The following is a 24,713-nucleotide window of genomic DNA, read 5'->3' as shown; positions in this document are numbered from 1 at the left end:
TGATATTGTCTAACACCACTCCTGCCCATATCTAGCTGCAAGGGAAGCTGGGAAATGTATCTTTATTCTGGGTGACTATTAGCCCAGCTAAAAATTAGGGATTTGATCCTGAAGAGAAAACAAAAATTTGGAGAGTAGATAGCTTTGTTGTTCTATGTGCCAGCCCCAAGCATGGAGGAGGAGGAGAAATATGACTGGGTAGAGTTATAGAATTTGAAGTCAAATCCTACTTCTGCCACACCCTATGCTGAATGAATTATTTAACCTCATTGTGTCTCATTTGTATGTGTAGGCTAAATGAAATGACCTATGTGAAACACCCTTCACATGGTAGGTTCTCAATAAATATCTGCTAAATATGTTTTAGAGGTAGCTTACATCCCAGAAACAATTAAACCAGGATTTGACAGCCTACCAGCTGGTGCAGTGACTCCATACCATTCACCTCATTTCTTTGGGCACTAGTATCTTGTTGACAAAAGTCAGTACCAACACCTGCCCTGCCTATCTTATCAGGTTGCTATAAAGATAACATGTCCTAATTTTTCAATGTGTGTTGTTGTTTTAATTTGAAATGTCATGCAAATTCACTGTGGCATTAGTGGCCACCAGGTGGCAGTGGGAGGTAATGGGCTTGGGTTATGGCCCATGGCCACCAGATGGTGCTGGCATTCAGCAGATAACTCCCCTGACTTTTCTGGGACCTTTGCAAGAGAGCTGAAGGGCTCTTGGAGATGGCCAGTACAACCCTTCATCCTACAGATGAGGGAAAGGAGACCAAGGGAGGGTGTGGATGGGGGTGTCACTCAGCAGTGAGGCCTGGAATCCACGTTTCCTGACTCGCAGCCTAGGGAGGCTCTGATCCCTACCCAATAATGATGTTCTCATATTCTCTCTAGACTTGCACTGGAGACCAAAGGTGTCCTGACTTCTTGTTCATAGATCTACCAAATTTTAAAAGCCTGAAAAATGTCCACAAATATCATCTGTCTTTCTGGCTGTGTAGCATAGTCATTAAGAACATGATTTCAGAATCAGACAAACCTTAATTTATAACTGTATAGCATGCTCCTCACTGTAAAGTTAGGATAATAATTTCTACCTGAATATGAAGTTAAACAAAATGAAGTATGAAAATAATGGATAACATTAATTAGTACACACTGGTTGAAGAAGTTTAGATGTATTTAATTCACTTAATTCTTACCATTGCATATGTGATATCTGCTATTATTACTGGTAAGTCCATTTTACACAGGAAGAAATTGAAGCATAGAAAAGTTATAACTTGCTCACACTCATAACTAGTAGGTGAAGAGTTCAGATTTGAACCTGTCTGTAGATCCTATACCATTAATCATATTTATTACTAATTGTTTGACAGAGAGTAAATGCCCAATAAATGACAGGTATGGATCCATAGGAGCCACACTGAAGATTCCAGCTTGAGGGACAAGGGTTTGGAATGAGCAATATAACCACAATGCACCTACACATTCAGAGTGCTGGGAGGAACACACAGTTGGAAGAAAAATGTGAAGTACACAGGTTAATAAAACAATGGAAACTAATAAAAATTATTTTTAAAAAGATAACTGAGACATAACATCTGGGCTTTATACTTTAGAGACAGAGAGAACAGGATTTTAATTCTGTTCCTGCCTCTTGCTGGACCTTGGGCAAGATGTCTAACATCTTATAGCATCAGTTTCCTTATCTAAAAATTAATACACGGTTTAAAAACGTACACAGTAGGGCAGATACGTGATTATTACAATTCTTATTACTCAACAAATATATGAGCTGGTTGAAAGAGATTTAAGATGTAAAGACAGTGTTCCTTCCCTCCAGGCACTTCTATAGGGGAGGTGATGTACTTTCACAGCATTCGGAAGGAGGTATCTTAGGAAAGGTGAAACATGCAATGGTCATTAGAGGAGGGCAAGATTTTTTCTAGCAGTGACAACTGGAGAAGTTTTCGTGAATATGATCATTAAGATTAGCCTTGAGGGGTGCAAAGAAGGTGAGAAGAGCATTCCTTAACTTTATTGCAAAGGTAAGGGGGTGAGGAAGGTTTGGGGGATAGTAAACTGTCCAGCTGGAAATGTGAGGCAGGCCTGAGAGTGTGGTAGCGGAGCAGGAGGGGAATTTCTGGTTAGATTTGGCACATTAAACATATGCATTTGACTCTGTTCCTACAATGACAGTAAAGTAATAAAGTGTAAACCCACAAGGACTGTAGGAACAAGAGAAAAGACAATAGCTTATAGAAGACGTCAAAAAAAAAATTTGGAAGATGAATAGTAGTTGGATGAGTATTAACTGACTTAGTAAAGAAAACAAAAGCTGCCCAGGCAGTGGGTGGAGAAGCTTTCAAGAAGGGAGCCAATTTGCTATAAAAAAACAGGAACAACAAAACCGGAAACACTGAGAAATTAGAGGCAGCAGGTAATGCTGAAGCTGATAGAATGGAGTTGGGCTGAAAACATGAGGATGAGCTGAAAGTGTGATTCCTCTCTCCCCACCCTTGGAGCCAGATGGCTTTCTCTCCCCCACTCAGCAAAATGCAAGCAGGATTCAGAGCATCAGCTTCCTCATCTAAACACTGAAGCTGATACTCTTGCAAAATTACTGTGTTAGAAGCCAGCGAGGTTAAAATGTAAGTCAGTTAATACTTTCTTGTCAGTCCGAGAACACAGGAGGTATTCTTTGGAGAGGCTGAAGGAGAGGGACCCTGGACTTTGGAAAGACACCAGGCAAAGCAGATGGAAGCGGCACGGCACCACACGGAAAACAGGGATTAAGAGAAAGTTTCCGTCCTGAACAATGTGATCACCAATCTCTTCTTCCCCTGTTGGGCTCCCAGAATGCTGGGAGGAAGAGGTTGAGGAGGTGTCTGCTGGGCAAACCAACTGCTTCAAGAGAAAGACTTAGTAATACTGGCAATTATGGGAGTCCCCAGTAAAAGATCAGCTTCCTGCTAGATAATCCTTGGGCAAGGTCCGCCACTGAGCCAGCCCTGTGCACAGACATAGAGATTTCAATGAGCTCAGGAGAAGCAGACAAGTCAAGAAGAAAAAAAGTATTTTTAACAACATAAGTAATATCCTCATAGGGAAAGGAAACCATTGCACCCATAAAACAAGGTCAGGGTGCTATAGAAAAAAAAGAATCTTTGGAAGAAAAGGGCTCTTGTAAATAAAAATAGCTAAAAATTTTGAAGTGTATAGATTTGAAAGAAAAAAATTGAGGAAATCTCCCAAAGGTAAACATCAAATAATTTTTTAAAAGACAGATTTAAAAAAAAAGAAAAACAAGAACATTAAAGAATTATTCCAGAAGACTCAATAGTAGGACAACAGGAGTTCCAGAAAGAGGAGACGGAGAAAAGTTTGGAGAATAATTGCTAAAGAAATAATTTTTAAAATTTCCAGGATAGTTTTTAAAAAGTCATATTAAGGCACACTATTTCAGATATCAGAAATCAAGAGCAGATCCTCAAAGCTTTTAGAAAGAAAAACTGGGCCATCAAAATGCATCACACTTCTCAAAAGCAATGCTGAATGGGCATGAGGGATTTTATTGGGGTGATGAAATAATTCTAAAACTGTTTTGTGATGATGGTTGTAGAACTAGCTAAATTTAGTAAAATCATTCAATTGTACACTTGAAATGGGTGGATTTTATAAATTCAAATACCTCAATAATGTTGGAAAAAGAACTCTTAAAATACTATATAAACATTTCAAATACTAAAGTGTATAAACATATCATAAAACAGCTAGTAAAACAATCCATGTGTAAATATTAAAAATACCATTCAAATAAGTAACTATGTAAAGAAAAACAAATAAAAGCAATACTGATGGAAACTAGGAGATAATAGAGGAATTTTTCCAAATTCTGAAAGAAAATAATTTTATATCTGGAATTCTCTAGCCAGTTAAACTGTCAATAAAACATGAACAGTTCTTGCAGGCATGCTGGGTTTCAAAAGTTTGTCTCTGATGTACCCATTCTCATACATACTAAAAGATGTAAGAAGGAATAAACCAAGAAAGAAGACAAGGGACCCAAAAACAGGGGGAGACGCCAATGCAGTAGAAAGACTAAAGAGCATTCCAGAAATTTATTGAAGGAAGCCCCAGGATGACAGTTGTGCAGCAAACCAGGAAAGCAACCAATCCAGACCAGTGGAGGAAAAAACGTCAGGCTTCAGGAGTGAAATTTCCAAGAAAATCATATGTACAGATAACCTGATTTATTTAACTATAGAGAGAGAATTCTAGCCTACAAGAGAGCTTGGGGATTAGTGATAAGTGTATAGAAAACTAAGCAAAGAAAATAAAGAAGTAATTATTAACTTATGGGGAAAATGTTATTTAAAAAAAAGAAATGTAATCATAGTTTATTATGTCACTCAACTGTGAACAGTACTGGCATAGTCATAATAATGTAAATGCAGAATGTTGATTTAACTAAAGCCATGCTTCAACAATGTTGAGAGAATGTGTGTGTGTGTGTGTGTGTGTGTGTGTGTGTGTGTGTGTGTGTGGTATGCGTGTGTCTGTGAGTGTTCTGGGAAAGAGACTGTAAGAGGGATAAATCCTCATCTTCCTATGGAAGTTGCTTGGTTTGCATTTCCCTGGAGGCAGACCCTGAGACAAGGATTTGCTGGCAAGTACAGCTTATTTGAGGAGTGCTGGGGACAGTGATAGAGAAGTGGGGGCGTGATACAGGAAAGGGGAAACAACCAGTAAGAAATGTGGGATTGCACCAGACACCTCTGTGGGTGATCAGAGCTTCATCCCACTAGGAAAACTCTGGAAAATGAGGCAAAACACATGCTGCAGAATTATTCCACCTGAGAGAGAGGCAGCTGAGGTGTTTACACATCAACTCCCGAGTCATTAGCTGAGGACTGCTGGGGTTGAGGGATATGGCATATTCTTTTCTTGGAATGTCAGGCTGCTGTGTGAGGGCAGAGCCCCAAAGCCTTCAGGTAGAGATGCAGACCCTGGCATTGGAAGTGAAGAAAGGAAAGGGATTCGGGTGGGGCATTTACAGCATCTGAGATAGAAGTCAATAGATAATGTCTAAAATGTGAAAATCTAAAATTATAATGCAAGTATTTTCCTCCTTTTCAAAAATAGAGGCATATACCAGAAGAAATAGTAATGAAATAAAATAAATGATGAAAGCAATTACCTCTGAGAAGTAGGAATCAGAGGTGGGAAGAAATGAAGCAGAGAGCAATTTGTTTCATTATACACTTAGTAGGACTACTGAGCTTTTAAAACACAATATTGTATTAGTTTAATAAAAATTAAAAATATATTTACCAAAGCATTGTGAGAGCAGGTTTGGGAGGAGCAGGAGCTGAGGTCACTTTGGGTCATGTTGAGATGAGATAGCTAGGAGGACCCCTGGGGGAGATAGCCAATGGGCAGCTCAGGAGGGGGTGGATGGGGGGTGTCTCTAGCAGTTTCTGGAAAATTTTAGCCAGACAATAGCAGGGGATCAATGGAGATCATCAGCGAGACAGTCAAGTGGGGGAATTTGGAGGCAGAAGGATGAGGACACATTTGAAGGTGAGACAGAGGAGAGAGAGAGAGTAGATAAGAAGACTTGGTGATAGAAGTGTGAAGAGAAGTGTGAGGTCAGGGATCAGATTTCAAGAGCCTTGGTCCTCAGTGTTCAAAGCTGCTGTCCTGTCATTGGCAGGATGAGATGCAAACAAAAGTCCTGCCGTTTAGCCTGCACTCTGGTAGTAAAATCTCTGCCCCAGGAGGCAGGGGACCTCACTTCTGCTCCTCTTCTCCCCTGGGCAAGTTACTTATCTCCTTTGAACTCAGTTTCTACATCAGCATAATTGGACTGATAATCACAATCAACTGTGATACTGGTACAGTTATACATTTGAAACACAGAAATACTTCCAGACTGCTTGCTAATAAGCCACTTCCCTTGGTAATAAGGTGCTTCAAATCCGTCCCCTCTCTGCTCCTGCCTGCCTGGTCCCTACTCTGAAACTGCTCCCACCCCCAGACCTTCCTCCACTAACAAAGGGAGGACGCCTCCAGGGCCCTCTCCCAGCCCTGTGGACTGTATCAACTCCAGTTGGGTGGGCCCATCATATATTGGTTGTTAAATATTTTGACTATCACCCCTGCTAATAATACCTTTCTTGCCTACCTGACAGCGACCTGGCAAGGATCAAATGAAATAACAGATGTGAAAGGCCTTTGCAAAGGCTCCAAGTGCTGTCACATAATGGGTAAAATATTGTTTTTACATCAAAATGCAAAAGTAGTGCTGCAGAGAGACACGGTCACAGAGGGCATGGACACAGAGCTGTGATGAATTGCAGGGCTGGAGGCGGTGAGGGGGAGGGGAAGGGAGGAGAGGAAAGGCTGAAACCAGACTGATTGTGCAGCCTCCGTCCCTAAGTCCCCATGATACGGTGTGCAGGACACAGGAGATTTGGACCCCCTATGGACTGCCCCAATCCCCAAGCCAAACACATCTCAGACCACATGCTGGGATTTTACTGATACACTCAACTTGTGGGGGTGAAAGAGGGCTGTGGGAGGGAAGGCAGGGGATGTAAGTCCTTATGCATACATTCTTGTTCATGCTGCTTAATGTGGCCTGTGCCATTGGGAAAAGCCCAAGGATGGCAGGAACCTCGGGTATGTGGGGATTGGTGCCACCTCCAGAGGTCTGACGTTCCCAGAGTCAAGCCCCACATAGGGGATCTTCCTATAAGATCAACCCCAGGAATCCTCTACTCTCCCTAGGACCTCTGTCACATACAAACACATTCAAACACCTTGCTGCATTCAATGCTCAGAACCACTCTGCAAATTAGGTAACCTAACGCTGCTTTACAGTTGAGGAAACTGAGGCTCAGAGAAGGTACGTGACTTGCCAAAGATGCAGGGAGCAAACGGCAAAGCAGGGACTTGGACCTGGGTTTGTGCTTATTTTCTTTTTCACTAAACAGACAGAACTTACCGGAGAGGTGGGGTAACCATATTTAAAAGGAGAACCTTCCTCTTTAATTCAGGCCCTCCGACTCTGAGACCAGTGCCCAAGACAGTGACCCTTCTGGAATAACTGCTGCTCTAGCCAGAAGGGGGTTCCTTGGGAGAATCCATTGGTACCCTCGTGCCTGATAATTACAACATTGCCTCCATCTCTCTCCCATCCACCCTGTCTTTTGTACACATCTGATCCCGTGAGCCTCTCTTTAATAATTACCTTCAAAGATTCCTGATTGCTTTCAGGATAAAATGTACAGTCCTGGCATGGCATACCGGGCCCTTCAAAACTTAATCTGAGCCCATCTCCCACGGGTTGCAAACTCAAAGGCCCGTAGGAGCCAGGTAGGGTAGATAAATACATGGGTGAAGCAGGCAGGTGCTGGGAGTGAGAGGGAGTGGTAGGAAGCACTCAAGTCAATCTGGAGGAGACAGCCGCTTCCCAGCTCTGAACAAAAGTGGCCATATGGCAACATGAGTCTTTGCAAGATAGTAAGTGTTTGCTTGTATTTTAGCCATAAAAAAATTTTCACAAATATTTGCTGAACACCGATTGTGCGCCAGGTTTGGCCTAGGGCAGTGGTCGGCAAACTCATTAGTCCACAGAGCCTAATATCAACAGTACAACGATTGAAATTTCTTTTGAGAGCCGAAAACCGACTTCTGCGCATGGGCCACGAAGTTTCAATCGCACTGTACGTGCGCGCCCGCACGTGGTATTTTGTGGAAGAGCCACACTCAAGGGGCCAAACAGCCGCATGTGGCTCGCGAGCCTCAGTTTGCCGACCACTAGGCTAGGGGGATAGGGCACGTTCACTTCTATGCTCCCTGTGAGAAACGTGATTTAGCTGACAGGGAGTCTTGGAGCAGGTCTGTCAGCAGGACACCTGCATGTGGGTCGCTGGGCCCGGGGAAGGTTCCAGGAGAGGCTGCAGTGTCCACGCTCTGCCAGCTCTGCTGGGGGACCAACATCAGGAAGCCCATTGCAACGGCACTCAAACGTCATCCTCCACCCCAGGTTTATCCAAGGTAAAGCTGGGTTGGGTTTTTTTTAATCTGCATGACTCTCATATCTGTCTCTCAATAGGTCCCCAAATCAAGGTGAGAGGAGTGTAATTCATAGGTTCCTTCAACCAAATCCCGACACTGAGGTTACCGAGGCGAGAGAGATACAGCCTCAGCTCACAATCTGATTTCTGTTGGGTCCCTTGGTGAGTAAGAAATTGTCTGAGATAATGTGGTTTGGGACAAGGAGCATGGATGTTGGAGTCACACGGGCCCCTTTGAATCCTAATTCTGTCACTTATTTGCTGGCAAGATTCAAGCAAGTGATTCTGGCTTCTAGTTCTGTCCTCTGTAATTTGGGATTGTTGCAAGGGTCGGGGCCTATTACAGGAGAGGGCCATTTTGCACATCTACATCAGCGCTCAAATTAAAATGGACATTATGCTCGATTATGTTGTCCCCGCAGATTCTCTTTCTCAAGAAATGACAACTCTATTCTTCTACTGCTCAGCTCAGAAACTTTGAAGTCATTCTTCTCTCACGCCACATATCCAATCCATCAGCAAATTCTTCAGGATCTGACCACTCCTCACCTCCACTGCTGCCTTGCTAGTCTGAGCTGCCATCACCCCTCACCTGGTCATTGCAGTAGCTTTCTCAGTGGTCTCCAGCTTCACTCTTTCCTCCTGTACTGTATTTTTAACCCTACTTCCAGATGGAGCTCATTAAAAAAAAATGTCAAGTCATGTCCGCCTCCCCGTCCCTACTCAAAATCCTTCAAAGGTTTCCCATGCCACTCACAATGAAAGCCAAAGTCCTTACGAAGGCCTACATGGCACTATCTACCTCCACCCCCCACCCCCAGCTGCCTTTCAAATCCAGTCTCCTGCTCTTTTCCCCTTTGCTCTCCCAGCTCCCCAGGCCCCGCTTGATGCTCCTCGGATATGCCAGGCATGCTCCAGTCTCACTTTGCACGGTCTGTTCCCTCTGCCTAGGAATGCTCTTCCCCCAGAGAGTCACATGGTTGGCTGACCCATCCCCTTCAGGGCTTTGTTCAAAGGGCATTTTCTCATTGAGACTTCCTAACTTTTTAAAAATTGCAGCACCCCTTCCCCTTTACCACCTGCCTCCCTTATCTTGTTGTTGTTTTTCTCTCCATTGGGCAGTTAGCCTTCTGTAAAGGGCTGCTACGCAACGTTGTGTGGGTTGGATGCCTGGCTGAAGGCACAAGAGCCCAGGCTCTGCTTTGCCAAGCTGTAAGCCTGGGCACAGGGTTGCCTCAGCCCAGGGGACTGGCCTTTCCCTAATTTGCATGAACAGGATGTATAAGATAGTTGATACTCAAACATTACATATTTCATTTCTTTTTTGGTTTGTCATTTGTCTCCCCACCTTCCCTCACCAGAAAGTAAGCTCCACAAGGCAGGCATTTGTGTCTGTTTTCTTTACTGATATATATTTAGCTCTTATAAAGGTGCCTGGCACACAGTAGGTGTTTAATAAATGTTGAATCCATGAATACGATGGCTGTTCAACAAATGCCATTGTATTGAATGAAAAGTTGACACTAAAAATAAAAGACAGTGCCTTATTGAATTCTTCTCTCTTTAAATCGCTTGAGTTCTGACTGTCTGGGGAGTGACTATTCTGAGCATCCATTACCACCTTTATCCCGTCCTCTTTGATCACTTTCTGCTGTGTCTAAGAGTCTGGGTGTGCTGCCATCCAATACTGACTTCATGTCTTCTGCATTAATCACGCTCAGCCTTGCCAGCTCCAGATTCCATCGTCTAATGTTTCTTGTCATTGTGCTCCCAGTGAGGAACTGTCTGCAGGATGGGGCGGAGGAGATGGAACAGTGGCCAGCAGCCATCCAGATCCGTGTATTTAATTGCCTGCTTCTCCCTACATACTGAGGAGTCCCTCAAGCACCCCCAAAGCACCATGGTCAAAATTGAACTCATGGGCTCCCTATCTCCCTTCCCACAAACCTGTTTTTACCTGACTGGTGACCAAAGCAGCTCTCAAATGAGAAATCTAGGGCTCAGCCTCCTCACCTCTCACTTCTTTAACCCCCTCATCCCGTCAACCACCAAGGCCTGTTGAGTCAATCTTCTAAAATCTTTTTCAAAATGATGCCCCCTTTCACTGCCTTGGTTCAGTGCCTCATTGTCTCACTTGTTCACTATTACAACAACCTTTCACCTGTTCTTCTGCTCCCATCACCCGAATCATCCCACAGCCAGAGTGGTCTTTCTTAAAAATATATCTGGCTCTGGCCGGGTGGCTCAGCTGATTGGAGTGTCAGCCCGTACACCAAAAGGCTGTGGGTTTGATTCCAGATCAGGGCACATACCTAGGTTGTGGGTTTGACCCCTGCTCTGGGTGCGTACAATGTTTATCTCACATTGATGTTTCTCTCTCTTTCTAAAATAAATAAACATATCCTCTAGTGAGGATTTTTAAAAAAGAGGGTATATCTGACTCTGCAACTCTCCCTCTAAGAACCTTTCAAGTGGGTGACAAGAGGGTGAAATCTAAGCTCTCAGACCCCACATGGTCTGGCCCCTGCCTGCTCCTCCTGCCTCACATTCCACTGCATGGTTCCCAGGACATGCCATGTGACCTCATGCCTCCACGCTCTGTGCATGCTCGTCCCTCTGTCGGCAGTGCTTTCCCCCACCTTCTCCCCCAGGGGAGCTCCTTCTCTGTTTAATATCTGAGCAAGTCAGTTGAATGTAGTGGTATCAGATTCTGCTCTCCCACTTTCTAGCTTTGTATATTTGGGTCCCTTCCCTTAAACCCTCTGTGCCTCAGTTTCCTCTTTTGTAAAATGAGAATAACAACAGAACCTGCCTCACTGGGCTTATCTAATAACTAAGGGAGTTGATTGATGGAAGGCTCTAGCACTGTGTCTGGAGCAGATAAACACCTACTAAAAGTTTGCTGGGTTTTTATTATTTATTCCTCAAAAAAAATTCCTCCCTCTTCTTTGTCATTTCTGTACCTTGTTCAAAAATCTGTCATTTAGGAGAAACCAAGATGGCGGCATAGGTAAACACCTGAACTTGCTGCCTCGCACAACCACTTCAAAACTACAACTAAAAGACAAAACAGACATCATCCAGAACCACAGGAAGGCTGGCTGAGTGGAAATTCTACAACCAGAAGGAAAGAGAAAAGCACACTGAGACTCGGAGGAGGTGCGGAGGTGCGAAAGTGAAGTGCATAGGTATAGAGGCACGCAAGCAGAAAGGGGCTGGCAACTGAGTACGCTGTTGTCTTTTTCAATCAGGAGGGAGACACAAGCTCCCGACTGCTCTGAACTCCAGTTCCAGGCAAGACTGTGGGGACCCAGACTCATACGGGGAGAAACTGGACTGTCTGGCATCAGGCCGGAACTCAAGGGCGGCGTTCTCTCAGAGGTGCTTACAGCAATTACCGCGGGACACTGAGACCTGGGGGCATCTTAGGGAAGGGCTGATGGTCAGCCATTGCTGTTTGCTCTGCCTTGTTGATTCCCTGAGACCCTGCCCCACCCAATTTACAACCCCACCCAAGCTGTGCACAGAAGCATTTGCATATGAACGGCCTGGCCTTTTGCAATCTAAAATTACCTAACAAACTGCAGCTGGGTCAGAGAGCCCCAGAACTTCTAAAATAAGGCCCAAGGCTTCACAGCAGCTTGCATTGCTTCACAGCTAGGCCTCATCTGGGCACCTCCCAACCTCAAACAAAGAAGAGGAATCTGCAGATCTCTCCATAGCTCCTGCTGGGTAGCCTCAGGCAGAGGCTAAATTTGCACCTCCTTGGAGATCCAAGAGCCAGTGTACCGAGTGGTCAGAGTGGTACCATCCAGAATACAACTCTTCAGATCCATAAGGGACACACTCAGGGGGCAGACTCAGTGAGCACCAAAGCTCCACTGAAGCAAGTCTTGCCCCATAAGGGTGTCTCGAGCACAGAAGTTCTCCCATCATAGACACAACTGATCCTCATAGCCAATTGGCCTGGAGGTCAATTCCTCCCAGTGATACCAACAACAATCAAGGCTTATCTACAACAAGACTGTGCACACAGCCCACAAAGGGGTGCACCAAGAGTGTCCACCTCAGGTAATCGGGGAGGCTGAGCCCTATAGGACACCTAGCACACAAAGCCACTCTATCAACACAGGGAAGCAGCCAAAATGCAGAGACAAAGAAACAGGTCACAAATGATAGAAAAGGAGGAAAGCAAACTACTGGATATAGAGTTCAAAACCATGGTTATAAGGTTACTCAAGAATCTTCTAGAAACCTCTGAGAAATTTAGTGAGATCCTCAAGGATATGAAAAAGGACCAACTTGAAATTAAGCATACACTGACTGAAATAAAGAATAACATACAGAGATCCAACAGCAGACTAGAGAATCCCAAGGATCAAATCAAAGATTTGAAATACGAAGAAGCAAAAAACACCCAACCAGAAAAGCAAAAAGAAAAAAGAATCCAAAAATATGAAGATAGTGTAAGGAGCCTCTGGGACAACTTCAAGCATACCAACATCAGAATTATGGGGGTGCCAGAAGAAGAGAGAGAGAGCAAGATACTGAAAACCTATTTGAAGAAATAATGACAGAAAACTTCCCCTACCTGGTGAAAGAAATAGACTTACAAGTCCAGGAAGTGCAGAGAACCCCAAACAAAAGGAATCCAAAGAGGACCACACCAAGACACATCATAATTAAAATGCCAAGAGCAAAAGACAAAGCAGCAAGAGAAAAACAGTTAGTTACCTACAAGGGAGCACCCATATGATTGTCAGCTGATTTCTCAACAGAAACTGTGCAGGCCAGACGGGAGTGGCAAGAAATATTCAAAGTGATAACTAGCAAGAACCTACAACCAAGATTACTCTACCCAGCAAAGCTATCATTCAGAATTGAAGGTCAGATAAAGAGCTTCACAGATAAGAAAAAGCTAAAGGAGTTCATCACCACCAAACCAGTATTATATGAAATGCTGAAGGGTATTCTTTAAGAAGAGGAAGAAGAAGAAAAAGGTAGATAAAAATTATGAACAACAAATACATATCTATCAACAAGTGAATCTAAAAATCAAGTGAATAAAAAATCTGATGAACAGAATAAACTGGTGAATATAATAGAATCAGGGGCATAGAAAGGGAGTGGACTGACAATTCTCGGGGGGAAGGGAGTGTGCGGGGTGCGGGAAGAGACTGGACAAAAATCGTACACCTATGGATGAGGACAGTAGGGGGTAGGGAGAGGTAAGGTCATAGGTGGGGTGAGAACCGGGTGGAGGGGAGCTATGGGGGGCGGGGGGAAAGAGGAACAACTGTAATAACCTGAACAATAAAGATTTATTAAAAAATAAAAATAAAAATAAATCTGTCATTTAACTCAATACCAGTTGACTAGTTCACTCGTCTGTCCCTCAGACTGAACTCACTGGACGGGGAGTTCCTCAGGGACCAGGCTTTAAATGTGGGCTCAGTAAATAGTGATCCCATCTAATAAAGAAACCTTCAGTGAGACAGTCGCAGCCCTTTGGACTGTGCTGAAAGGGAATGCTGCAGACTTCGCTCTCCCATCCGTGGCGCTCCCGCACTGTTTGTGTCCCCAGGTGGCCTGGCAGCCCCTGCGCCTGAGGCTGTGCCATCTCGGGCCTCCCCACCTTCACGCCACTGGCTGTCCCCAGCACTGTGGTGCCCAGGGGAGTCTGGGCAGTCCCTCCCAAGCTGACGGAGGAAAGGCAGCATTCCAGAACCTGGTGCCGACATCCGGGCTCACCCTCTACACTGAGCAACACTAAAGGGAAAGCTCTGATGAACCTGCTTAAGGAGCCAGAAGCGAGGCCGTGGGGGGTCCAGGCGGCAGCCCACAGACAGCTTCACCCTCCTCCGGCTCCCAGCAGCTTCAGCCTGCGCTCCGACTTGGTGTTTCCTTAGCTCTGGGCTTGCCTGCCAGCCTCCCAAAGACATGCTGGGTTTCTTCCTACAGTCATTCTCACCCCTCTGATACACAAAAGGTGCCTTTCGTCTCAGCAGTAAAAATCAGAGTGCGACAGGCCCGAGTTTCATAGTCACCGGGAAATGTGGGCTGTGTGTAAACCACGGCCCTCCCCCAAACAATCTGGAATTTCCACAGGCATTGCTAAGTATCACTGGGTCTGCTGAACAGGCTGCTCAGGGCACTGAAACCCCCACTTTTGAGACACAAAGAGCCCATCACTTTGTTAGCATTTTGCAGACCCTAATAGTCTCCATCTGTCTTATATTTATAGTTAAATATCACAAATGCCCTGCTCAGCCTGGCTGTTGAGTGAAGGAGAGGGCCATACCCAGATCATCACTGGGTGGGGAAGGCAGCAAGCAATTTGAGTTTGCCAAGTACTTTACAGAGAGTAATGCAATGAAGAAATCGGAAACTATACATCAGTGTGTGTCTGCGTCCTGCTTCATACAGAAAGAAGCAGGTTCAGGATTGGAAAGGATGACAATTCAGTTAAATCATCCTAAGCTTGGTTCCTCAGAACGGCTGGGGGAGGAGAGTGCCTTCCACGCTATTCCTGGCGCTCTTTCTCTTGGTGACCTCCTCCCATGTGCCTCATTTCTGCTGCTTTTTCTTTCTGAGAGCCCCCGATTCTCTCTCCCAAAGCTTCATTGACAGCCCTGGCTGTTCCCTGCTCACACGCACACGCGCTCACACACACATGTACACACGCACATGCACTGCCACCTAGGCCTTTCTCTAAGGGCCATTTCTCTCCTTTGCTTGATTCTTTTTTCTTTTTTTTTTTAATATTGATTCTAGAGAAGAGAGGAGAGGAGAGGGGAGGGGAGGAGAGGAGAGGGAAGGGGAGGGGAGGAGAGGAGAGGAGAGGAGAGGAGAGGAGAGGAGAGGAGAGGAGAGGAGAGGAGAGGAGAGGAGAGGAGAGGAGAGGAGAGGAGAGGAGAGGAGAGGAGAAATATCGATCAGTTGCCTCCCAAATGTGCCTTGACTGGGGATGGAACCCATGACCCTTGGATGCACGGGATGACACCCCAGCCAACTGAGCCACACCGGCCAGGGCTCCTTAGCTGGATTCTTTAATCCACCATCTCCTGGTGGGCTCTCCTCTCTTCTTTCTGTGCTCTCTCCCCTGTCCCAGTCATGCCTTCTTCCCCCTGTGGCTTCTTAGCGCGTCTCCACCAACTTTAAGTTCCACAGACAGTGAGGCTGTGATAGAAATGGTCCCTCCCCAAGAACCTTCTACTCACAGGGGTTTGCACTCTTGGGGATGACTGCCTGAGGAAGGTAGAGCAAAACCACCATTGTTCCGGGCAATTAGCTGCCATGGACTAGAGCCATTGAAAGGTTGCCCACGAGTGGGAGGCTCTTGGCTACAAAAGCCCCATTCATTAGAGTACATTTTACAGACACCCCAGAGGGCTATGAGAACCTCTACCCAGACATCCCACTCCACAGGAGAGATGATCCCTGTCAGCTCTAAAGAAAACAGATTCAATTCCCTCCGGTTAACCATAAATTGGGAATATCCCTATGCAAATGAGCTTTCTGAAGCCTCTCTGTAGAACAGACCTTCTTCCATGAGGGCCAGAAGGGGTAACCTTAGGAAATGTGTGCTTCAGCTTTCTCCTGTGTCTAATTACCGAGCTCTTTTCTTTCTAATCATGCTTATTTTAATGTAGGAATGTGGTAAATGTCAGAATATCATGAAATGAATGCATGATCTAATTTATTTTTGCAGGGGGGAAAGAAATGAGAGCTGAAACACCTATTTAAGTCAGGTGTTCTGAAAATGATTAAATAAGAGGACTAAGAGGAGACCCAAGTGTAACATACAGCTCAAGAGGCCGAGTGCCACAGATTCAGCCTGCTTATTACACTGTGCGATGTGAATAATTTATCACATTTTACCCTGCATTAAGTACTGTTGAGGATTAATCTTCAGTTTATTTGCAGACCACGTTAACCCCTACCTACCTCAATCTGCTGTTTCCTGGCGGAGGTTTGAGGGAAACCTCTCTGCTGCTCTTGTGCCCGGATTAGCAGGGGCTGGACAGCAGTAAGTAACTCAACCAACTAGCCCCCTCCCGGGAATTTGTCTGGGAACATAAAGTACCCACGTCGCCTTCTCCTGGCCCATTTTTCTCCTTGCAATGTTTAGATCCGCCCACTCTTGGACTACCCCCCTCCCCTTATTGTCATGTCCTTTCCATTTCACTTATTAGTTGTTCTTTCATTTCAGTGCCATACATGCTAACCCGGGCCCTGGCTTCTCATGCTGGACTCAGCATCAAACCCTCCCTGGCCAGGCCCCACCCTCCAGTTTATCGTATATTGGACGAATGTTCCTGCAGCTTTCCTGGGCTCAGAAGCCTTCCGTGGAGGGTCCTGCTCTAGGACACAGATCATCCTCTTCACCCAGCACTTAAGACCTCCTTGAGGCAAATCCGGCACCACCATCTCCCCAATCTCACCTCCTACTTAACCTTTCCAGACACCCTCCCTTCTGACAGAGAGAGCCCTACACCTCCCTAAACAGCCAGACTCTCTCCCACCTCCCTCTCTACCAGGCTCTCCTCCCTGGAGGAAGTGTGTCCCTGCCTTCCCTGCACCCAGCACGGCTGAAATCCCCTCTGTGCCATGACCTCATCCCTCAGGGCCCCGGCCACTCTGAAGGCCTCCTTCTCCAGCCGCCTTCAGCTGGCCCTCACTGGCACCTGGCAGAGTGCCCTGCAGCGGGGACACTGGGCTTCCTGCCTGGGAGAGACTGAGAAACAGCAATGAGGTTGGAAACAGGAAGGGGACTTGTCTCAAAGCTCTTCTGGGAATTCAGCCGATTCCTTACAGATCAATAAAGACAGCGACTTTCTAAAGGGTCTTATCGTCACATTTAACATAAGATTAGGAAGACATCAACTGTCCACGTCAAAAACCAGGCTGTCTAGGGCCTCTGCCTCTGGATCCTCCCTACTCACCTGGCTTTACAGGGCCACCCTCCTGTTTACTCTCTTCACTTCCACTGGAGACAATGCCAGACCCTAATTTATCACATTTTAAAGTGCTGCTGAGGATTAATCTTCAGTTTAATCTTCCAGCTGGGTCTCTCGCCTCAAATTCTTTTGAGAATAAGGTAGGAAATAAATGATGTCTCTCACATGCTCTGACCTCTATAATAATATCAGTGTTGCCCATTAGTGGCCTTTTGTGGACATTGTATCAAATCAGGCTTGCAGTTGGGGGATAATGTGATCCATCCCCGGTTACACAGCTGTAAGGGTATCACCCTTCCCCAGGGACTTTTAGGTCACCTTGGAGCACCCATGTTTCTGGTCGAGCCAGGCTCAAAGTGGAAGTTTACACTCTCATAGTAAATGACCTTCACTAGTACTGACCTACCTACCCGCCGGAAGGACAGAACAGAAACAGGTTTATGAGCCCAAACAGGATGGGTGGCAGCTTTCAAGCAGTGAGTAGCTCAGCCTCCATGCCTGGAATGCATCAGAGACCTGCTTTCCGGTCCTCCCCTCGGATGCAGGCCTCCTCAGCTTCCTAGTCACACAGGTCACTTCCCCATTCTCTTCCTGCTCAGACTCATTTCCAGCTGCAGCCTCAACCCATGGGCCCAGCAGGCACTTGGGAAACAGCTACAGGTGACCCAGCTGGTTTGCAGTCAAGGCCAGCTGGCCCAGCCTGCAAGGAATGACTCATGGAACCCAAAGACAGACAGTCCCAGGGGCAACCGTCAGCTGGCCAGGGAGGTAGGGGCATGTGGCCAGCTACCCTGGGGCCATGGCTGGGTCTTGGAAGTGGTCAGCCCCAAGCCTGCAGCAACGGACAGACCCAGGGGCACCCCATCTCAAGAGTGGCGATTCAGGCTGCACTTGGATGAGGCCACTGGTGCACATGGGCACCCTTGCCTCACTGCTCCGCAACCTAATTCAGCATCTGAAGAATCAGAATCAGACATAGACTAAGAAGAATTATTCATCATCAAGAAAGCAAATTCAGAGGAATCTAGAAATCTTAATGAATTCTCTGCACTGAAAGAAAGGATTAAAATCTAAGCGAGGTAGAGGACTGCAAAGGGAAAACCCCTCAAGTGTGGCAAGAGAAACTATAATTAAAACAGCAAATTGCAATTTCAGGGGAGTTGGAGGCGGGGAGGGTAGAAGGGGATAGATGAGTGTAAAGACCAAGGGACATCCAGTGAAGCGTCTGACAGAATGATTCCCAGGGATGTTCTGGGGAGAAAAATCCATCTGGAAACAGAGAAAAGAAAATGAAATAAGAATTTGCTGCATTATTTAAAGCTTTCCGTGGGGGGGTGAGTGGGGGGTGGGGGACATTCAGGAGAGAGGAGGTTATGAGAGAAGAAAATGAAATCGCTCTACCAAAGGGGATTAAAGGAACCATAAGGGCTTTTTTTAAATGACTCAAGCAAAAAAAGAGATGTAAATAATTGTAGGCAGTGAAATTAATGGTGACCAAGATTCTTAGTTCATTCTTTAAATCTGCTTAACAGGAAAAATGAAGGAGAGACATTTGTATGCTTGGGGAGTGATGGAGTCCTTGAAAATTCAGTTCCATAGAGCACTGACAAAACCAAATGCATGGCAGAGAATCTGTGTCCTGGGATCAGGCAGAGCTGGCAGGAAATCAGACCCCATGGCAGAGGCAATCTGCTTACATAAAGATACCTGGCATGCCCTCCCTTGCATGTTTGGTTTCCCAAATATTTGCCTCTTTCATGGAAGTCTCCACATCTGTCCAGAAATTAGCAAAGTCAAAAATTGCTCTTTTAACAACCCACTTTGGAATCAGGAGGCCTGGGTTTGAATCTTAGTGCTGTCACTTACTGGCTTTGTGATGTTAGGCCAGTTACTTAACCTTTCTGAGTTTTATCATTTTATAGGAATACTAGAGGCCTGGTGCATGGATTCATGCACTGGTGGAGTCCCTCTGCCTGGCCTGAGCCCTCTCCCAATACAGGACCCCTCGGGGATGTCGCACTGCCAGTTTCAGCCCAGTCCCTGAATCCCTGCAGGCAGGCCAGGCCTGTGGGGATTGGGCCAAAACCGGCAGTCCGACATCCCTCAAGGGATGTAATAGTGCGAGAAGTTGCAGGCAGCCGGGGAGGAGCCCAAGCCTGGGCCAGGTGCTGTGCAACTCCCGCTCATCGAGGCCCCACTGTGCTTGCGGCTGTCGCCCGTAGCACTGCCACGGAGGCAGGAGAGGCTCAGGTCGCCACAGCTGCACTCAATAGCTGTGAGCCCAGCATCTGGCGCCAGTCAGTCAGCTGAGTGGCGCTCCCGCTATGGGAGTGCATTGACCACCAGGGGGAAGCTCCTGCGTTGAGTGTCTGCCCCTGGTGGTCAGTGCACATCATAGCAACCGGTCACTTGGTAATTCGGTCGTTTGGTCACTTAGGCTTTTATATATATACTAGAGGCTTGATGCACGAAATTTGTGCAAGGGGCTCGGACCTCGCAGCCCCGGCTGCCTCAGCCCTGGCAGCCCTGGCTTTGTCCGGAAGGTCGTCTGGATCAGTGGTTCTCAACCTTTCTAATGCTGTGACCTTTAATACAGTTCCTCATGTTGTGGTGACCCCCCACCATAAAATTATTTTCGTTGCTACTTCATAACTGTAATTTTGCTACTGTTAATGAATCGTAATGTAAATATCTGTGTTTTCCAATGGTCTTAGGCTCTACAGCAGCGGTTCTCAACCTGTGGGTTGCTAGCAGGGTCACCTAAGACCACCGGAAAACACAGATATTTACATTACGATTCATAACAGTAGCAAAATTACAGTTATGAAGTAGCAACGAAAATAATTTTATGGTTGGGGGTCACCACAACATGAGGAACTGTATTAAAGGGTCGCCAGCATTAGAAAGGTTGAGAACCACTGGTCTGGATGGTTGTTCTGCTGTTCCGCCGTTCGGTCAATTTGCATATTATACTTTTATTATTATAGATAGATGGTGATGATTAAATGGGATTAAATATGAAAGTACTTATCACAGTATTGAGTCCACAATAGGCTGTCAGTGAAGGTTCATTGAATCTAAAGCCTCCATCCCTTGCCAATTTCTTTGGTCCAAAAGACCTTCATTGAACCCTGCCTTTGGAATGCATGTCTTCCTGGGATCTCCATTTTGTAGCTCCCTAGAAAAACACATAGACCTAGATTCCCAAGGGAGGCACAAGACACAGCCCCAGCAGAGTCTTCACGAGTCTCTCACCTAAATGTTGACATGCCCAGTAGCACATAGCCCTCCCTGTTGGCCTACCAGGCCACTGCACACAGCCTCTCTCACTCAAGCCCCCCTTAATGATTTAGCATAGCAGGAGCTCTCTTTATCCCAGCTCTTTCCCCACAGCCTTTTCCAGCCCCTTTCCAGAGTCACCCCTTCTCCCCCACCCCCACCCTCAGGAGATGTCTGTCATCCTGAGGTCCAGACCCATCCTGAGGGAGCGCAGCAGGTAGAATGAAGTCCTGCCCTGTCAAAGGGGGTTGTGGCGAGAGGAGAGAGGAAGAGCAGTTGGGAAACAAAGTGAATTTCCAAGCAAAGAGTGATGGGGCTTGGACCCTGGGCCAGCAGTGGGGCTGTTGAGACATTCTGGGAAGGTCCAACAAGACCCCTTGATGAACTGGTTTTGTGGCACAAGGATGAGGAGGAGTCTAGATGGATCCACAAGGTCTCTCTCCAGGGCTGATTGGTGAATGATTTTCCAGATACTGCTTGGGCTGTGCCCTACAGCTACAGGTCACTTTGCTCCACTTGTTTTTTAAATAGCTGCACCGGATTTTTCATTGTTCTTTAGCAGGGAAGCCTCTGTGGATCTCTCCTTGCCCTGTGCTTTCCCCAGTCCCCACCCAGAAGCCAGCCAGCCCTACTGTGTCTCTAAGGACCCCATCTAGCTAGGGTCTTTCACTGTCATATTGTGCTCCGGGGCTCTGATCTAATCACATGCCTGGTGGTGGTAAAGAGGAGATGAAACGTCCCTCTCTCGTGGCCATCATTGCTAGGTTTGTGATGAGACTGTGTGGTGGCCACCAGGCCCAGGCCTCTCCAGTTTGCATTTGCCCCTGAGGCCCACCAGGCACTCCTGTACAGCTCAGGGAGAAGAGAACTCTGCTCCCTGAGGGATGGGAGAGAGCTGCTTAGTTGTTTAAACCCCCAATTTACCAACCCTTTTGTGGCAGAAGTGGTCAACCCCCACCTGCAACCCTTGCCTGGTGTTCCCACCTCCCCATGGGATGTCTGGTCCAGTTGGAGTCCTTTGGAAGCTGTAGTAATCAAATAAGAGTCAACTACAAGAATGTGACTTGGAGCAAATCACTTAGCCTCTCTGAGCCTCAGTGTCTTCATCTGCAAAATGGAGATAATTATATGTAACTTGTGGGACTATTGGTAGGATAAACTAGAAATGCCAGTGCAATGTTTTGATAAACTGTGGAAACCCAGACAAATTGATGTTAATTATTGATTGCATATGCATAGCCTGGGAAGAATGTCAGCCCAGTTCCCTTGAGGAATCTTTCTTAGGCTCCTTGCCTAAAAGCTGGGATGACACCCCCTCCACTCCCTTCATTTTTAGCTTCCGTTGTACTCTAAGCTTACCTCTATAACAGCACAAATCAATCTGCACTGTAATTGTTACTTTGCATATCAATCTTTTACCCCTACAGACCACTCCTTTCCCTGGCCCGCAGCAGGGGTCTTGGTACAAATTTGATGAATGAATGGACTGAAGCACTGGGGAGCTGGGGCTGAAGATGCCAGACCTGGCCACCAGGGGGAAATCACGCACTTCCTAAGCAGGTCGACTTGAGTCATTGTTGAGGCCCTTCTTTAAGGGAGAAAGCTGTGTAAGAATTGCTCTACTGGGTGAAGGCCAGAGCCCAGAGCCTGGGCTGCAGACTCTCTCTTTGTGTCTGACACTAGCTCTGTCCAAAAACAGGACCAACATGGTGTTTTGAGTCCCTGTATCTGCCAGGAGCCTGAGTATCCAAGATGAGCCTGGAGGAGTAGAACCAGGTTGTGCTGGGTGGCAGGTATTGATGACCTCTGCTGACAGGGTCTGAGGGTCAGTTACATGTTGTGTGTACACATATGTGTGAGTCCATGAATGGGCATGTTTTATTAGAGCTCTTGGCCCATCCATGGAGATCTGGCCACCCACCTGTTCTTATAAACAGCGTAGCAGAAAAGTAGCAGACAGCCCCGAGGCCTGGGATATAGGACTGCCCGTGGCCTGAGCAAGTTTCCTGCACCTCAGTTTCCTCGCCCGTGAAATGAAAGCATTGGGGAAGGTTGGCCTTTCTATAAGGGCCTTTGAAGCTCTGACATGCATTCTTTGTATTTCTGAGGTGTGGGCTCATTCAAGTTCAAGGGCTCTGGGGAACCCTGGAGATCTCAGACAGGATTAGAATCTGCATCCTCAAGATGGGCCTCTGCTCTCTCTGACTTCTTGTCAGGGCAACCCCCAAACTCACCTGCCGAATTCTGCCCTGGGCTCTGAGACGAAGGCTCTCAGATACAATGGGGATGCTGTCACTTGCCTGTCTGTCTGTGAAGATTTGCCGGGTGGGGCAGCCTCTGCGGATCTCTCCTTGCCCTGTGCTTTCCCCAGTGCCCTCCTCTCACTCTCAAACCACTGAGTTCTCTCTGTCCACTGATGCTTCTATTAGCTGGGAAGGTAAGAACAGGCGGCAAACACAGTGGTCTGGGATACCGGCAGCAAGTAGAGCCTAAAGCCTTGGTCGCTTGGGGCCTCTTCCCTCTGGACCCCACCCTAAGCCCCTCCTTTCACCTCCAAGGGAATAGGCCAGACAAATGAGAATCTACTCAAGCACAAGCTGCTGTTGAAATAAAGGCTGAGATGTTTCTTTATAATTTTCCCCTTGAAATAAACCCAGACTTAAGAACAACAGAAACACACAAAATGTGTTTTTAGTGGAACCCAGATGGAGGGCTGGAAGCCCAGCGGGCTGTCTCCATAGAGGCCTCTTGTCTCTGGAATTCTATCCTCTCCTTTCCACCCCCCCTCAGGAACATCCACCCCCACCCTCCCTTGGGCTTGGCTGACTCCCTCAGGCCACCTCCTCTGGGTTGTTTCCAGGTGGGCAGAATGCTCCCCCAACCATCACTCTCTGGACGTGGGGCTGAGTTTGGCGGCTAGAGAGATCTGTAGTTTCAGAGATTTGGGGGAGGGGATTGGGGACCAGGAACAACTCAATCCAAACACCTGGATCTGCAGAAATACAACAAAGAGAGTGAATTAAGACATCTGAAAAAAATACTCTGAGGAATTCTGCTCACCCACATGGCCCACTGCTTCTCATTAAATAGCCACAGTTCTCCATATTAACATATGCAAATCCAGTCCTGTGCGTGATGACTTAGGACACAAAGGCAAGTCCTGACAGCCCTTCTACCCCAAGTTGGTCAAAGGGGATGAAGAAATCCTACTGGCTCCATTTTGATTCTGTGAAAACAATCGTCTTGAGAGTTGTAGCCATGGTATGGCCTTTTCTTGAGAGGAAACAGATGAGAGGAGTTTTAGGGGGAAACTAGGGAAATTGATCCTATAAAAGCTGCCTCTTCTATGAAGTAGTACTGTTCATTTTCAACAAATATTCCTGGATGTCCACCATGAACCAGGGACTGTACTGGGTGCCGGAGAACACAGACGTAAGCAAGACATGGACACGAGCCTCAAATTGCTCCAGTAGAGGAGGAGGAAGAGGAAGTCGGAGATTATAATTAAAATCTCTGCTGATAGAAGGCAGAGACTTTGGTCAAGGATGGTTTGCCTTTGGGACTTCCAGGTAAAGATTGTTGAATATCGGTGTCTGACCCTCAAAAGTGAAGTTTGGGCAAGAAATAGAGACTTTGGAGTTATCAGTGTAGACATGGGAGACAAGTGGCCTGGAGAGAAGAGTGGAGGGCAGAGAGCCATCAAGCAGGAAGGGGGTGATCTGGGCTTCCCCAATCACTCATAGAGCCTGCTTCCTCTTTCACTCCCCCTGGAGGTCATTCCTGACTACAGCTCTTCCTCTGACAACCTCCTCTTTCTTGTTTCCCTCTCTTTTTCCTGTTTGGTTTTTTCCTGTGGACTGATCTGAATTGAACAGCAGCAGGGAGGAGTTTCATGGGTACAAGGACAATGACCCTCTTGTTCTCTGGCTCCTCACCCTCTGACCAGCACACAGTGGGCCCTCAGTCCGGAGGCCCGCAGTATCTGTTGCCTGAGTAAAGGAAGGAAGAAGAAGCCAGGCTAGAATTCCTTTTTATTTTTGCTCCCTTCAGACTTGTGTAGGGCCTCACTCCTGCTTCGAAAGGGAAGGGAGCACTGGCGAATGAACAGTACAAGGCCAGGGGCGGTGGGAAGGCTGGCGTCCCGTCTGAGCCTCACCTCCTATTTTCAGTCGTGACACTTGGACCAAATGAAGCCGTTTGCTCTCCCCTGGGACCCTCTAACATGAGCCCTGCTCCATATGCATCAAGGAGCAGGCCAAGAGTGGAAGGAAGTGCCCAGACAGAGGGAGACAGAGTATTAAAATTCCACCGCCGATTCCATGGGAAGGAGTTTACAGTTCCTAACTGACCGTAAACCCTTTCTCCTGACAGCTCTTGGAATA

The sequence above is a fragment of the Eptesicus fuscus genome, chromosome 3, assembly GCF_027574615.1.
Source record: "Eptesicus fuscus isolate TK198812 chromosome 3, DD_ASM_mEF_20220401, whole genome shotgun sequence".
In the NCBI taxonomy this organism is placed as follows: Eukaryota; Metazoa; Chordata; class Mammalia; order Chiroptera; family Vespertilionidae; genus Eptesicus; species Eptesicus fuscus.
Note: the sequence above shows the minus strand (reverse complement) of the source record.